This window comes from Mya arenaria, chromosome 16 (genome assembly GCF_026914265.1).
Source record: "Mya arenaria isolate MELC-2E11 chromosome 16, ASM2691426v1".
Taxonomy (NCBI): Eukaryota; Metazoa; Mollusca; class Bivalvia; order Myida; family Myidae; genus Mya; species Mya arenaria.
This window is the reverse complement of record NC_069137.1, coordinates 32,517,928-32,533,758: the sequence shown is the minus strand read 5'-3', so window position 1 is coordinate 32,533,758 and position 15,831 is coordinate 32,517,928. Positions and strand designations below refer to the sequence as shown.

The 15,831-nt window shown below is 34.9% G+C and overlaps 1 long non-coding RNA gene and 1 other non-coding gene across 2 annotated transcripts; one reads left to right on the top strand and one right to left on the bottom strand.

The window, feature by feature from the left end:
- Positions 1 to 7,869: 7,869 nt before the first annotated feature.
- On the top strand, positions 7,870 to 15,629 carry LOC128222451 (uncharacterized). The gene is made up of 4 exons (XR_008259143.1): positions 7,870 to 8,060; positions 8,495 to 8,684; positions 13,161 to 13,363; positions 14,534 to 15,629. It is a non-coding gene; the product is annotated as an uncharacterized LOC128222451 (long non-coding RNA).
- Positions 8,559 to 8,632, bottom strand: Trnat-agu (transfer RNA threonine (anticodon AGU)). Its single transcript has one exon. It is a non-coding gene; the product is annotated as a tRNA-Thr (tRNA).
- Positions 15,630 to 15,831: the final 202 nt, after the last annotated feature.

Here is a 15,831-nt window from a genome sequence, read left to right as displayed (position 1 = left end):
CTCCTGGTCAGGCCAATTCTCCAAGTCAAGTTTGAGGGCCATGGGTGCAGGCATTGTTGAGTTATCACTCGGACAACCTTTTACCCTTCAAGGTCACTGTGACCTTGACCTTTGGCCCAATGACACCCAAAAACAATAGGGGTCATCTACTGGTCAGGCCCATCCTCCAAGTCAAGTTTGAGGGCCATGGGTGCAGGCATTGTTGAGTTATCACTCGAACAACCTTTTACCATTCAAGGTCACTGTGACCTTGACCTTTGACCCATTGAGCCCAAAAAACAATAGGGGTCAGCTACTGGTCAGGCCCAACCTCCAAGTCAAGTTTGAGGGCCATGGGTGCAGGCATTGTTGAGTTATCACTCGGACAACCTTTTACCATTTAAGGTCACTGTGACCTTGACCTTTGGCCTGATGACCCCCAAAAACAATAGGGGTCATCTACTGGTCAGGCCCAACCTCCATGTCAAGTTTGAGGGCCATGGGTGCAGGCATTGTTGAGTTATCACTCGGACAAGCTTTAAAATTATTTTACCATTAAAGGTCACTGTGACCTTGACCTTTGACCCGATGACCCCCAAAATCAATAGGGGTCATCTACTGGTCAGGCCCAACCTTCATGTGAAGTTTGATAACCATACGTCCAGGAATAGTTGAGTTATCACTCGGACAAGCTTTGGTCTACCGACGGACCGACCGACCGACCGACCGACCGACCGACTGACCGACATACCTGTGCAAAGCAATATACCCCTCTTCTTCGAAGGGGGGCATAATTACGGGATAATCGCCAAATTACAACCAATCGAGCTTAGTTTCTTATGAAAATCCCTTAAACAATAAAGGTGTTAATCATAAGTATTTTCCTCTCATTGTCCTCTCGAATGTCTTAAACGATTGAGCAGAATTACGTAATATTTTTTCGATAAAAATGGCCGAGGAGTTCCGAATGTCTCCCGGCTATATTGGACTAACTTTAACGGATTGAAGCTGTTACACTGCGGAAAATGGTTAAATATACGGGAATGTACTGAAACCCGTACATCCAATTTGTACGGTAAGTGTACGGGATGTTGAGTATATGGGTGTGTTCGGATTCGTATATTAATAAAACTCTTGAGTATACGGGATTCGATGTATGGGCGTGCACTAACCCGTACATCCGTGTTATAACAAACAAAAAATGAATTCTGTAACCAATTTAGGTCTTTGGGGGTTCAATTTGACAGCATATATAATATGAAAGTCATTTATACCATTGACTTAAACATATCACTGTTTCGTAGAAAAACAGGATGGTGTCAGTAAAAATTACATTTGTAGAAAATTTAATGCTTTAATGGGTTTCGATAGCTTTTGATGAAATTTAAAAGAGGTCTAAATGATAAAAAATAAATAATTCGGACAATACTGAGTTGATTGACTAACGACTAGTACTTATACTATTTTGATGGATGTACGGTACATCTCCGTATATCTTGAGTGTACGGGCATGTACGGTCTCCGTACATGTTGAAAATACGGGAATCTATGCTATTCCGTACACTTTGAGAGTATGACATTACACTATTCCCGTACATGATGAATATACGGGCTTGTACAATTCCCGTATTATATGGATGTTCGGAAATAAACCAGTTCCCGTACATACTGCGTGTACGGAATAGTAACAATTCCTGTACATTATGGGTATACGGTAATGTACTCTTTCCCGTACACCCATGTTATAAAGGTTTTGAATTTTGTAATCAAGTCAGGTAATTTGGTGTTTTATTTGACAGCATACATGATATGAACAACATCTAAATCATACACTTGTATACATTTTTCCGTGTTACGCAGGGAAACCGCAATGTGTTAGTAAGGGTTACGTTTTGTAGGAAATGTTATGCTTTTGGTGGATTTTAACAACCTTTGTTGAAATTAAAGCGACATGTTTATAATTATAAATAATAAAAATCGACAATGCTGGTAGGATTGATGTACGACTGGTACTAACAAAATTTTGATGAATATACGGCACCGTACATCTCCGTATATCTTGAGCGGACGGACATGTATGGTCTCCGTACATGTTGAGTGTACGGGAATTTATGCTCTTCCGTACACTTTGAGCGTACGGGTTTATACCATTCCTGTACACGAAAAATATACGGGCGTGTACATTTCCCGTATATTACGGATGTACGGACATATACAAGTTCCCGTACATGCTGAGTGTACGGAAAAGTTACAATTCCCGTACCCTATGGATATACGGAAATGCACTATTTCCCGTACACCCATGTTATAAAATAGTTTTGAATTTTGTAATCAAGTAAGGTAAATTCTTGTTTCATTTGACAGCATTTATGACATGAACAATATTTATACCATTGACTTGTATACATTTTTCCGTGTTACGCCGAGAAACAGGAATGCTTAAGTAAGAGTCAAGTTTTGTAGGGGTTTTAACAGCCTATGATGAAATTAAAGCGACATCTTTATGATAAAAAAATAAGATTTGACAATGCTGTTACTGTGGTGTTACATTGGACAACATATATGATATGATCAGCATGTATTAGTGAGTGAGTGAGTGAGTGAGTGAGTGAGTGAGCGAGCGAGCGAGCGAGCGAGGTGAGTGAGTGAGTGAGTGAGTGAGTGAGTGAGTGAGTGAGTGAGTGAGTGAGTGAGTGAGTGAGTGAGTGAGTGAGTGAGTGAGTGAGTGAGTGAGTGAGTGAGTGAGTGAGTGAGTGAGTGAGTGAGTGAGTGAGTGAGTGAGTGAGTGAGTGAGTGAGTGAGTGAGTGAGTGAGTGAGTGAGTGAGTGAGTGAGTGAGTGAGTGAGTGAGTGAGTGAGTGAGTGAGTGAGTGAGTGAGTGAGTGAGTGAGTGAGTGAGTGAGTGAGTGAGTGAGTGAGTGAGTGAGTGAGTGAGTGAGTGAGTGAGTGAGTGAGTGAGTGAGTGAGTGAGTGAGTGAGTGAGTGAGTGAGTGAGTGAGTGAGTGAGTGAGTGAGTGAGTGAGTGAGTGAGTGAGTGAGTGAGTGAGTGAGTGAGTGAGTGAGTGAGTGAGTGAGTGAGTGAGGAGTGAGTGAGTGAGTGAGTGAGTGAGTGAGTGAGTGAGTGAGTGAGTGAGTGAGTGAGTGAGTGAGTGAGTGAGTGAGTGAGTGAGTGAGTGAGTGAGTGAGTGAGTGAGTGAGTTAGAGACCGATTGCTAATTAAAAACAGATTATTGAAATTAGTTTAAACAGTATTTATTTCAAATTCACATATACAAGGTATTTTAACAACAATACAAATAATAAGGATTGGAACGAACGATGCCGAACGATTTCCGTAACAGTTCGGAGATTTCAGTTGGTCCGGATAAGGTCCGGTCCGGCCAGTCTTTTATACCTACCCATGTACGGGACCGTTCTTTCCCGTATATTCAACCATTTTCCGCAGTGTTAGTACAAAATGCGGTACACATGTTTTGAATCATCATTCATGAGGTATGATAAGCCGTCTCATGCCGCGCTTGCTTTCAGGTGTTCTAATTTTATTTGTGTTATGTTAGGCTCTTTTTCATTGGCTATAGGCAATCGCCAAGGTTTACCGACTGCAAGATAATCTATTAATAGAATACAGCGAAACGCCTCTAATTGGCTGAATTTTTCTCTGTTTGCTCCTCTCCGAATCCATTCGGAACTCCTCGGCCATTTTTTTCTTCAAAAAACAACCTCGGATGTATGCGGGTACATCAGTTGAAGTAGTTCGTAAAATTTTGAATTATATCATTAATTAAATGTAGTGTTTTAGAGTTGTATATATTGATCTACATTTGTAAGTTTAAATTGATTGCCATTGAATTGTATTATTGCAAACATAATAAAGAATCCCAAGAGTTAAGTCAAAAAGTTTAACTGCTAAATAAAATTACTACGCGATCTACTTGCAGCGGACTTAAACGTACCACTTTTTTAGTATGTAAACCGTCCAAATACATCCGAGGTTGTTTTCGATAAAATGGCCGAGGAGCTCCGAATGCTCCGAATCTTGGCGATTGATCCAGAGTATGGTCACATATCATCAACATTCTGGTGAGCGAGAAAGATCAACATGACTGTGTTCAAAACTTATCATGTATGGCTAGGAAGCAAATTTGTATATATAATCTGTTCATTTTATACTGTCAGTGAGTTCAAATTTAATTTTGAAACGAAGCTGATCTCTGCATCTTTTAAGGATTTCCGAAAGTTGTTCTTTTGGACAATTAAAAGTTGCAAATATAATTACTACAACATTTACTTTTTATTATTATTGAAAGCAACTGTTTGCTTTTTTCATATTTTAAATATTGAAGAGAAAAAAATGACGCATAAAAGAACTCAATCAAATTTTACAAACCCTACCTACATATAGGCGCGACCCTACCGATTTTATAATCAATTGGTTTAAAAAATATTAAAACAATTGTATTATTACTTGTGGTACATCTTCTTTAGGGAATAAGAGTGCATCTTTTTTAATATGTAGTTTAAACATTTTTACGTTTTATACAGGACTTCTTTAACGCTATTCGCTAATGTAAAATAACGTTCTTATATAAATCTTCTTAAATCAAGAGTTATAAAAAATGCCTGTTTTAATCCTAACCAAACCTTTGTTTTGTTTTATAGTTCTGAACACAAATAAATTATTATAACAGTACAACAATTTAAATAAAAGATTAAATGAGTCGCTTTGCTTTATAAATCTTTAATTTTAAATTAAGTCTAACTGACCATCAAAGTTTTGATCAAGCAAACGCACTGAACGACCCCTGCTGAGAAAAGTTATAAATAGGTCAGATCTAAGCTGGTTACGTAAGAAACACCCGCTGCTGACAGTTTATAGTATATTAATTAAGCATCATCAAAGGAACTCCAGATAATGGGAGCAGAAATTAAATCACATCGGGCATAGCAACTAAAATGATTCAACAAAGGGCTACACTGTATCACGGACCTATAAACAATAGATATTCTTAACCACAGATCAAGAGAGGAAATGTTTCACTTTTCATTAATCTTTACCTATATATATTTATATCTATATATTTAATAATTGAAATGAAAGAAGTCGATCATTTTCATGTTCTAAATGGTTAAAAGGTTTTAGTATGTATGGAAATAAATGTAGAAAATAAATTACTTGACATGACACAGCCGTACACAGCCATTTATTTTGTACAAGTACATACTGAGCCAATAGTTCAGAACTTCAGAATCTTTACTCCTCTAGAAGTAATGGAAACACTTGTGATCTACAGTATTTCTTAACAATCAAAGTCACTGTTATCTTAAGTTAACATTCCAACGACAGGATGATGAGGATTTAAAATCAGTGTTTTAATGTCTAATATGTTGTTTAAATAATTCAGCGTATACTTTGTTGCAGCCCTTTTAAAGGGACTGTCTCACAGATAATAAAAAGTGGGAAAAAAAATAAAATTGTCGAATAATGACATACACTTGCCATCGATGTGTACAATGCATTGAAACTTACTAATTGAAGTACCACATAGTTTACAATTTATTTAAGTTTAGCAGTTATATTGTATTTTTCCATTAAAAAAGATTACTGGGTATGTCTACCAGGTAGAATTCATTCATGTGTGATTGGCTAGTCGGTGTTATCACGTGATATTACCGAACAAGCTTTATAATTTAATTATGTCACCCATGATAGCTCAGTAAGGAAGACGCTGGACTTCTATTTTGGCGACGCGGGTTCGAACCCGGTCTCGGACACAATCTTTTTTTTTACATTTTGGTACTTTATTTACAATTATGACATCAAAGCGTAACAAATGCTATTAGATTAATGTCCTGAGATTCGTTACAGAAAAAAACTTTTTTTTGATGCAAATCTGTGACACAGAATTTGCTTAACGAAACCCCCTCTGTCCCCCTCTACTTAAACACTGTTTACACTCCGTACCTCTTATACCATCCAAAATGTTACCTCTGTGTACCCTCCGTTGATTCGTATGTACGGTACTAGTCAATAGTTTGCTCGCCATTATAATGTTTGTCGTTAGATGCGAACCGGGAATTGCAAATTGCTATATATAAAGCATTGAATGTAAATTTTTGGCAGTATCTGTCTCTAAATATATAAAGCTATTGTTTTTGTTGAGCAGGTGTTATTCGCCTATTGTTTGTTTTATTTTCGGCAATTTGAATTCGAACCTGCGCTAAACGGACCTAATTCAATTGCAAATCAGCGCCTATGATTCAAACCTGTTGTCTACTAGCCGGCGTTAATAAATCTCATGACAATGACATGCAGAATAGATCCCTGCCTGGAATTCAGTTACATATACTTTTAAATGAGTTTTAAATAACCATGATTGTTTCAAATGAACCTGACAATGCCTAGCTGAACATGAGCCAAAGGAGCGTTAAGCGAAGAATGTTCAACATTACACTTTTCGCTAATGTTCCCTCAGTCGAATTTTCGGGTTCTATTTTCGGCTACTCAGGACAAAAGCTCCAGCGATCTAAATAGCTCATATTGTAGGGCTCGTGGCCTAGTTCATCCCCCAACTTTTCGTCCCCTTAGTCGAAATGGGATTTTTAACAGTAATCATACACATTAATAATGGTAATCCGTCAGACAATGCAAAAACTGAGGCATTGTCGTTTTCATACTATGAATAAAGATTACCTTAAGTTGGTATGGTCCCGTTGCCCCTTCCTGTATTTTAAGATGAGAAATTGGTATTTAAGAAAAAAAATTTTTATTTTGGTGGTCTACTTATTTAATAAACCTGTCGCAATCAAAATTTTACCAAATGACCTAAAACAGTAAAATCTCATTTTTTCTTACCCCTATTTATATTCCTATAAACAGCTGGAAAGCAGACAATGGTTTACTAAAGTAGTATATAGTAAACCTTAATCATTATATTTATAGTGAAAACATGCAGCAGCTAGCTGCCAGCAGCGTAGCAGCTAGCTGCCAGCTTCATATCAACTTGCTGCTAGCAGCTTGCTGCTATGCTTCTAACTTCACGCACATTATTAAATTCCATTTTATAAACTAAAAGCTTTGTATACGACTATGTTTGATATACCGGATCATCGTTCTTATGCTGTACTTGTTAAGCCTTTTAGCGGCGATGTGACTGAATTATGAAACAGCGCCATTCGACTTTTCCAAAACCACGAAAAAGGATGTGGATCCATGGGTTCTCTAGATCTTTAATCGGGGACATATTCATTTTTAGACTGTCGGCTGCAAGCCGACAGTCTTTAGAGAGCGGTATTTCAGAAACGCGACTAGTCGCCTGACACGACATATTGAACATGAATATATTAATACACACCACCTGCGTAGCAACAGAACAACTTACGTGAATGTGGGGCGTCAAGTACCTGCTTATGTGTATTTAACGCGTTATTGCCTTTTTTATGACAAACATTGCGTGTTACTCTTAGTATAGCTGTACCGTTGCAATTTGGTGAGTTTTATTGAACAAAATAATGAAAAATAATGAAAGTATAGCATTTACATACGAAGTCATTTTACCCTACATCCAGTAAGCTACACCACATGTTTGCACCCCGTGTGACGTCACACATATCCCGGCATTCAAGACTGACCCGGCAAACCCCGGCAAAGAACTTATTTTATGAATGAAAGCTATTAAGAAATAAATCATACGCGGTTAAAGAGTTCATGTCATGTAATATTTTGTGAAATAGCTTTTATGTTTCAAATGATTTTTTTCAGCAGCAATCGAACTATTGTATTTGTTTGAGTAAATTAATTGAATTATACCTATCACAGTGTGTCAACGTTATGCCTATTGTTATTTTGGATTATAGGGTGTAGTTTTTAAAGTCATACACAATATGGCGGCGATTATGCGGAAATGAAATTGAATGTTACTTCGAACACGTTCTTCTACAAAATAACCGACCTGTATTTAGTGCTATTGCTTTAACATCAATCGCAGCAAAAATAGCATCAATGTATGCGTCTAAAAATGTTAAATTTAGATGGAGACAATCCAGAAATGAGCTGCCAGGAAGTGATCGATTTCGGACACGAAGGTACATGTACATTAGTCTGAAATTATAGGGTCGGCCCAGTTGTCTATCCTTAATTATGATCGGACCTGCTTGAGGCCATCAGAATTATTAATGTCGTTCATCTTTGTCGTGATAATTTTTTTTTACTTTTATGTTATAAAAGGAATGGCAATATTACTATATTATAGTATATTCCATACTTTTTTAGGGGTCTATCATGAATTATTTTAATGCAACGTTTATAAATAAGTTGAAACTGTTGTCTATCACAGATTATTTAGCTTGACGAATAAGCAATTGAGCTAAAGTTAACCTAGGAGAAAAAAGGGCGCCCGGTGTGGGGCTCGAACCCACGACCGCCGGCACACTAGCACGGCGCTCTAACCAACTGAGCTAACCGGGCGGCTGGTTCTTACCCACACACACTACACTCCTACCCCCATTAATCTTTTTAGGCCGACGGAGGCACTCTTGCCGTTTACCGCTGCCACCAGTAAAGTTAACCTAGGAGGAAAAGTGCGCCCGGTGTGGGGCTCGAACCCACGACCGCCGGAACACTAGCACGGCGCTCTAACCAACTGAGCTAACCGGGCGGCTGGTTCTTACCCACACACACTACAGAGCAAACAGATTTTAGGCTTAAAAGTAAGTTACGATTATGAAACTGTTGTCCGCATCTCAATAATATGTACCTTTTAATACGAAGTTGTTAGTGTCTATCAAAGAAATGTTTTAATTGATATTTATGTATGTCATACCCTATCATATACCATTTCTTTTATGGACATTTGAAGGTACATATTAACAAAATCAATTGATATATTTTAATTTTTGCATCAAATATGTTCTTTGATAATATAAAGAAAAGTACATTGATCAAACAAGTGTAAGTGAGAAAGAAATAGAATTGGCTTCAATTGCCAATCAATAATTTCTGCTCACAGTCTGGAGTCTATCACAGATCAATGAGCAATTGCAATGACCAACAGTTAACACAAACGCTTCCGTGGGAGGGGGGATGGCACACCCGGCACATGCCCCATCACTAAAGTCGTCAAAGTTTGCATTCCATCTCAAAGGAGTGGAAATTAATAAGCTACACCTTTCAAATGCCATCATGTGCAGGCGACGTGAACTCATAAAAACAACAAATTCAAACAGCGCAACTTCCTTTAATTATGTCCTCTTGATGTTTCTTCATCTGTATATATATAAACAACAGTTTCCTGGTCTTCCAACAATTTCCAATACTGGTGAAAGTGTATCCATCATCCGTGTGATATTTGTTGAAAACAAGAAAAGCATACATGCCATAAAACTGAGAAAAAAGTTATTTTCTCAAGTCTTGTAGCAGTACGCAATCCTTGAACATGTGCAAGATATGCCATGAAGTCAATATCACCACTACTTGAAGGCCACCGATGTGTTATGTTCACTTGTATGTCTTTCTGATTTCTTCACAAATTGCTTATGTCTAGCGGACCCTTGGGGGGGAGGGGTACGCCCCTTAGGTATGTCCTCTCTTGGGGAGCGGAGTACGCCCCTTAGGTATGCCCTCTCTAACATCTAATCCTGAACTCTCCCCTGCCTTTAAGATAAAATTTCATAACCAGTATCACTTATTACCATATTATTATAATAAAATTCATTAAACTTATCTTGAAGCCATGTGATGGCAGATAAACAATGGTTAAAGTTAAATGAACAGTAATTTTTATTTTATTATTTTTCCCAGTATGAAAGATTCATTTTATATTAGAAAATAAATAATATATATATGTTTTAATAGGAAAGACAATTAAGAAAACTATGTTTTATGATAGACAATATTTTTTATGTAAATGATACAGATGAAAAAATATTCTTATTGTCTATCATGAAATATATATTTCCTTCTGTCTATCAAGAATTGTTTTTACTATTGCCTATCATGAAATATTTTTCTAACTGTCTATCATAAATATTATCATATTTTATGATGGACAATAAGATTTTTTTTTTAATATTTCTTATTGTCTATCATGAAAAATATTTCTTACTGTCTATCATAAATTTTAATAAATATATTTTATGATAGACAATACGAAAACAAATTATACATAATTACAGTAAAGCAAAAATCATGAGAGACTGTAAGAAACTTACTACTTGTGTTTTCATATAATTATAAGACAAATTAGAAAAATATAAATAATTCTTATTGTCTATCATAAATTAAAAAAAAAACAGATAAACAATGGTTAAAGTTAAATGAACAGTAATTTTTATTTTATTATTTTTCCCAGTATGAAAGATTCATTTTATATTAGAAAATAAATAATATATATATGTTTTAATAGGAAAGACAATTAAGAAAACTATGTTTTATGATAGACAATATTTTTTATGTAAATGATACAGAAGAAAAAATATTCTTATTGTCTATCATGAAATATATATTTCCTTCTGTCTATCAAGAATTGTTTTTACTATTGCCTATCATGAAATATTTTTCTAACTGTCTATCATAAATATTATCATATTTTATGATGGACAATAAGATTTTTTTTTTAATATTTCTTATTGTCTATCATGAAAAATATTTCTTACTGTCTATCATAAATTTTAATAAATATATTTTATGATAGACAATACGAAAACAAATTATACATAATTACAGTAAAGCAAAAATCATGAGAGACTGTAAGAAACTTACTACTTGTGTTTTCATATAATTATAAGACAAATTAGAAAAATATAAATAATTCTTATTGTCTATCATAAATTAAAAAAAAAACGACATATTTTTACGATAGATGATAAGAAAAAAATCTGGATAAACAGCTAAAGTTCAACATTTCAAGAATATTAATTTACGATATACAAGAGGAACTGCGTTGATCATGATAGATAATATGACAAATGAGACCACTTTTTTATGCTTCAACTACAAAATTTTCATAATTTGTTTTCAAGATAGACACCAAAAATGTGTCTCCTTTGTTGACTTTCGTCTATAAACTAGGAGTTAGAGCAATATTAAAACCATTACCAAGATTTCCAAATCCTTTAGGCGAAGACCATGACACAAAACGAGTTGTCGTTTCAATTTCATGTGTTTGAATCGCATCCAGAGCCTCTAGAATGACTACCAGAGCCTCCAATAAACTTTTTTGCATGGTCGCCGCCATGTTGTATCACCTAAAACGACCAATTTACGGTAGTCGAGCTACTTTACATTACTTTACAGTATATAAATAATTGTGATGCCCAATAAGAGGTCGTATAATAATCTGAGATAGACAATAGCATCGACGAAATTATAGACGTGTTATACGGGATTCTTCCAATCCCTAACGTCTAAACGGTTTTGTGCAAAAAGCGGGGGTGTTTGAAAAATATTGAAATTGTATTAAGTGAAGTATTTTATGGTTGAAATGGATAATAAAGTAAAGATTCATATTCATATTTTACCATGGAAGTGCAAAGCTATTTTGCAAAAAAACAAGCATTTAATGCATTAAAACACATTATTCACCTTTTCATTAAAAGGAAAGTTGACTGACACAAACAACAATTATGCCAAGTGGAACAACTTGACCCAATTGTAATAATTCGGCCACCTCCGACAAGCTTCGAGATAATACAATCGTAACAACTCGGCCTTGGCCGAACAATCTGAACACCTCAGCCAGTATCGAACAGGGATTGACTATCTCGAAGCTTACCGAAGATGGCGAGTTGTTACAATTGATGGCCGAAATGTTCCGATTGTTGTAAAATTGTGAACTGCAGCCTTGCAGGTGCCCTTCATGTATATATTGTTATGTTTTGACAGAATGAAATGAAGAAAAAACCATCAAACTTATAATTATTTGCTTGATATTACTTTTTGGTTACGGAATTTATATAAAATAACATTATCTGGTAATATTTCTTGTTTTTACGATATGTTATAAATGCAATATGCTTTAACCCGGAATCCAGATCGGAATAACTACCCACTTTTCTTACAAAACAGTTTGTACGTGAAGGATTTGCTGTATCAAAAATTGTAAAAAAATCTGTCAACGTACAATTATTTGGACTAGAAGGTACATCTAGCTGATCTACATCTCTTAGTCTAAATATTTGTACGTTGACGGACTCTTTTTACGATTAAAAATATGTATATATATATATGTATATATGTATATATATATATATATATATATATATGGCAAATCCTTCACTACAACATCTTCATGTTACTTTCAATTCAGAGTTGATTATTCACTAAAATTATTTCGCATTTTTAATTGTTGTTTAACCTGAAACGTCTCAACCATCAAAAAAGAACATATATGCTTCAATAGTCTAAAAAAATAGACGTGTTGTATGGGATTCTTCCAATCCCTTACGTCTAATTGGGTTTGTGCAAAACAGGGTGGGGGTTGAAAGATATTGAAATCGTAGTTAGATAAGTATTATATGTTTGAAATAGATATTAAAGGTTTATATTCATATTTTAGTTATTACCATGTAAGTGCAAAGATTTTTTTCACAAAACAAGCATTTAATGCATTTAAACACAACCATTTTACATCTATGTAAATCTATGCACCGCAGCCTTGCAGGTGATCTTCATGTACTAGTATAACAGTTTATATCATTATGTTTTGACAGTATGAAATGAAGAAAAACACTCCTCAAACTCATAATAATTTGTCAGCTTTTATTTTTTGTGTACATAACTCATATTTTAGATATATATAATTATCTGACCCGGAATCCCAATCGGAATAGCGACCCACTTTTGGTACAAAAAAATTGTATGTGAAGGATATGCCATTTCAAAATTTGTAAAAAGATCTGTTAAGTTACTATTATTTGGACTAGTGCTTCAAGTGTTTGATTTATTGTCTCTATAATGTATAATGCACCTGTCAATTGTAGAGCCAAGCTGGGAGCTGCCTAAAAATCAGTTACCCAGTTAGCTCAGTTTGACAGATCTCCATGCAAGTGTTCACATGGTCGTGGGTGCAAGCACCATACCAGTAGCATCTTTTCTCAAAGGTTTACTTTAGAACCCATCATCCAGGAGTAAACAATTATGATTTTTTTATTAAATATTACAGGCCATGTTCTTTTGTAAACTTTCAGATTGAGAAGTGCCTGGATACAAGGCTAGTATTGTTAACATCATCTGATACAATCAACTAGAACAAAGCTGAAATGGCTGCCTGACCTGACTTAAAAATTGGATGGCAGTACATCAGACTAGAAGATTACAAGTATTGAGGTGGACAAAATGAAACCTGAGCCTACCAAAGCTGACAGATTGCACAAGAAACACATAAATGCAGGTATTTACTGAGATATTGTAATTATTTTTTGAAACTTCTCATTCATTTAGGAAGTTCAGTTGAAACAGAGTTGGCAAAAAAAATGAACAAAGGTATATACATTTTGAATTCTAATTCAAATGAGAACTAGACTGGCCAGCACAGAATGGTAAAATGCTAGTCTACCAATATAAATGTGCCTGGTTCGAATCAGTAAAGCTGATGAATGTACTGGTTGTGTAGCCAGGATGTGAGTAGGTCTGCACTTGGCTGATAATGCATATCATATGTTTAAGCTGCACTCTCACAGATTGTCTGTTTTACCAACTATTTTTTTATTTCTTGGTCTTGTAATGAATTATTTTATGCGAATTTCTGAACACTGGAAATAACAGACAACTGGAAAAAGGGGATCGCTGCTTTCTTATATTAATTCAGTCAAAAAAGACAACTGAAAATATTGGAACGCTGTTTTCTTATTTTAATACGGTCAAAAGATGATGTTCTGTGCCAAAAATCTCATTATTAGTAAAGCGTTAGTAATGCTTTTAACCATAAAACCAATAGTTACAAATGTAAATATAAAAAACATGATCTTATCTTTTGTCAGCAGTCTTATTTCATCAGTTTTCATACTGCTTTTCATTAGCTTATTCCAAGCCAAAAAGTAAAAGAAGTTGTCAAAACCTTCAATCTGTGACTGAGAGTGCAACACTCTTACAGATTGAATGTTTTGACTACTTTATTTATTTTTTGTCTTGGAACGGGCCAATTTATGTGAAAATGCATGTTAACCATTCATATAAGATTGCTGACAATAAATTTGTCAGAAAATGTTTATATTTAAGTTCAAAATGTTTTATGCATTTTTCTGAAACCGTTAGTAACACTTTAAGCCATAAAACCTTTGTTTTCGACCTGAAATATGGAAGTCTGCAATCTAATATTTTGTCAGTGGTCTTATATCACTGGTTTGCAGATATTTTAGCAAAAAAATAGGTCATTCCAAGACAAAAAATACAAAAGTTGTAAAAACAGTAAATCTGTGAGAGTGCAGCTTTAAATGACTAAATGTTTTGATTTGGCTCAATTTTCACCTAAAATCTTATAGTTTTGTGGCATCTAAATGGTTTGTTTTTAACAACATTACATGTGCATATGTATATATTTGTTCTCAAATTTGTAATTTAGATTGGAAGATTCATTCTCTGGAAAGTAGAAAAGGGCATGTTACATACTGTTATCACTGCCATGACAGAAACCATATTGAGGAGCTGGTCCACCTGTAGGAAGAATTGCACTATTGGTTGGAGCAGCACTATTACCCAGCCATACACCAGCACTTAGTTTGTCATAGGGAGCATTTCTGAGCATATGGAGACCACTAACTATGCAGATATGTCATAATCAAAATCTTGGTTTATATATTTTTTTATAATTTAGCATCTGTTGAGAAGAAATTTATTTCTAGATTGAAGGCACACACTATAGATTGATGCCCAAAAATATATTTCTTATTTTAATGCATTATCATGTCTAACTCATTTGACTTAAATGATCAAAGCAAAAGAAATGCAAATGATTAATCTGCAGATATACAAATGTAAGCTTTTTTAACTGGGGAAATTGTTGCCACTTGTCTATTAATTAAAGAACACATTTATAATTAATAATGTTTAATCTGTACACAAATCATGTGCCTTCTTTGTTTTAACCATCAATGTCAAAGAGTCCAGCATGATAATGCATTAAATTGAAAAAATGCATTAATTTATATGAACCCTTTAAAACAAAGACATTTCCTAAATCCAATAAAAAATAATTGAATATTGATGCAGAGTTCAGTAAGAATATAATATAACTTTTTTTGCAGTTGTTGCAGTGAAACTTGCACCAGTGTGTTTTCTGTGGAGATAAAGAGATAGTGTCCAGCAATGAAGACCCAACTCAAGATCTGACCTTGTAAGGCCAATATGAAATAACTGTGTGGGAAAATGGGAAAAACCTGCAGTCAGGAATGCACGGAAATCATCAAAAGAACAGTGTTAAATTAATCTTGAATAACTTGACATTTATTTTGTTTGACATAGTTATTCATGGTGCAGTGAAAACATTCTTTTTTTCTCATGGTTATTTAAATTTAGAATTGATAGGAGGGAACATCACTATGTAGTTTCATGTTCATAGTCAGATCAAAACCCATGTACATGCCCAAATGAGCATTTGAAAATATCAAAATGGTACTTGTTGTATGTAGTGTAAGTTAATTAACATAATAAACAAAAATATTTAATCAATTTCAATTTATTATGCCCCTTTCAAAGAAGAGGAGTATATTGCTTTGCACATGTTGGCCGCTACGTCCGTCTGTCTGACAGTAGACCAAAGCTTTTTCCGGGTGATAACTCTACAATTCCTAGACCTATTGTCAAACTTGACATGAAAGTTTGGTTTAACCAGTAGATGACCCCTTTTGATTTTAGGGGTAA